This window comes from Oratosquilla oratoria, chromosome 19, assembly GCF_046742065.1.
Source record: "Oratosquilla oratoria isolate Oo_2021 chromosome 19, ASM4674206v1, whole genome shotgun sequence".
Taxonomy (NCBI): Eukaryota; Metazoa; Arthropoda; class Malacostraca; order Stomatopoda; family Squillidae; genus Oratosquilla; species Oratosquilla oratoria.
Window position 1 is genome coordinate 62218538 of NC_134795.1, and position 2500 is coordinate 62221037.

Sequence of the window (2500 nt, forward strand, 5' to 3'; positions counted from 1 at the left end):
GTGGGATTTTGTGACCTAGGAGTAAATGAGGTAGCACTTGGTTGACTGCTGAGGCAGTAATGCAGTTAGGTGACCACTGACCATTTGATATGTTGAAATTAGGGAAATACTTTATCAGGGAAGACTCACATTTTTTGTATAAATGTATATGCCTTCCACTATGTATTCATTCTGCTGAAGAGGGTCACAGTTAGTGATCGAAATATACAGAACGTTCGACATTAGTGTCTTCTTTTTCAGACTGTGGGATAAAAAGTTTATTTTACTAATGTGCCACGACATTACTTTATTGTGATATATATATATATATATATATATATATATATATGTATATATATATATATACATATTAACATATACAAAACAACAGCAAATAGATTAGAAATAAATTTCCTTCGTAAGCTTTCTAGCTTTCAAAGAGTGAATTTCTATTGAAAGGAGAGAAGGAGTAAATTTCCTTTGGACATTGGAAACTTGTATTGACAAAATATAACAAGCTGAACAGAAAATAAAAACAAAAACAAATCACCCACAGAGGCTCAGAACACACATGGAGGCAAAAAATAATTTCTAAAACGATCAGTTTGGTTGAGAAATCAACAAAATGTCGCTAGTCCAGCTGAGGAAAACCAAGCATGACCTCTCCAAGAACAATTTTCAAGTCTATATATATATATATATATATATACATACATATATATATATATATATATACATATATATATATATTTAGCACTTGTTACGTGATAGCCTGGTTCGAGTCATTGGCCGTACCACGTTTCATTTTCTGCATGTTGGCCTCTGCGGGACTCCCGATGTTGATCGCTTAGAATCAAAATTTATTGTGGTTGATAAAAATGTATCTCTGTTTACTATGACCCATTCATTGTTGTACATATATATATATATATATATATATATTATATATACACATATATGTATATATATAAATATAATATATTATATATATATAATATATATATATTATATATATATATATATATATATATATATATATATATATATATATATATATATAGACTCACTTGTTTGTTAATCTACAACCCAACTGAAGATGCAGAACGATCTGCGAAACGTCTTGGTTACTTCTACTCTGTGTTGTTTTTATTTACATTTTCTGCTCAATGTTTTAAATTTTGTCAATACAGGTCGCCATCACCTATTGGAAATTTACTTCTCTCCCTCCCTTTTCAATAGAAATAAATTTCCGAAAGCTTACGAGAGAAATTAATTTCTATTTCATTTGTTGTCGTTTTCAACAGAATATGCTTGAGAGAGAATCTCCTGCCACGCTTCACGAATATGTATGTATATATATATACTGTATATATATACATATATAAATATATATATATATATATATGAATAAATATACAAAAGTATACATTTCCTTATACATATACACGAGTGGGAGAGGAGAGGAAAGGAACAAACGAGAAAGCTAATGCACCAAATTCTTAGGGTTTAGCTGAATTACTGTCTACAGTCTACAGGTAATAAGTTGTGAACGTAAATATAGCACTACTTCCCTGTAAAACTTTATGAAGCCAAAATGTAGGAATCAAGTCTACTTGTCTTTCTCTTTGTCCCCTTTCCAATATCTTTCGTTTATTTGTCAAATACATACGTACATACAAACAGATATACGAGCGCGTGTGTGTGTGTGCGTGTGCGTGTGTGTGTGTGTGTATGTTCGTGTGCACGCGCGTATACTACTGTGTTTCAGTGCGTGTCCGCTCGTTTTCTAAACACATACGCATTTTACCAAATTTCAAAGCTTCAAGCTTTGAACTGCGACCAATACATTCGACATACTGGACGAAGCAATACCAACCTACCACGAAGCATTGCGAAAATAAATAATTTGTTTTTCGTTTTGAACCATTCGACAGTATCAGAGGGAAATACAGCTACAACAAATTTCATTTCATCGTTTATACGTGTTTAGGCGTAGACAGATATTTTGATATATCATGTACATACATCTATATAAAAACGAAGGTATAAAGACCGATTTATATATATATATAATGTTTATAGCCGCATAAACATACATATATATATATATATATATATATATATATATATATATATATATAATGTTTATAGCCGCATAAACATACGAAATAACATATTATATATATATATATATATATATATACATATATATATAATATGTATATTTCGTATGTTTATGCGGCTATAAACATATATATATATATATATATATATATATATATATATATATATATATATAAATCGGTCTTTATACCTTCGTTTTTATATAGAAAGATACATATCATATATATACATATATATACATATATATATATATATATATATATATATATATATATATATATATATATATATATATATATATATATATATAAGGCCCCAATCACAGAAACACACACACGTGCACACGTACACATACACACACATATATAAAAACGAAGGTATAAAGATCGATTCAAAT

General features: G+C 28.8%; 1 protein-coding gene and 1 long non-coding RNA gene across 4 annotated transcripts in view; one reads left to right on the forward strand and one right to left on the reverse strand.

Moving 5' to 3' along the window:
- LOC143035954 (uncharacterized) overlaps window positions 1-2500 on the forward strand; it is a 113577-nt gene that overhangs the window by 101955 nt on the left and 9122 nt on the right. The window lies entirely within an intron of this gene.
- The window catches only part of sli (slit guidance ligand), a 1907921-nt gene that overhangs the window by 80515 nt on the left and 1824906 nt on the right, over window positions 1-2500 (reverse strand). The gene's annotated exons all lie outside the window — the stretch shown is intronic.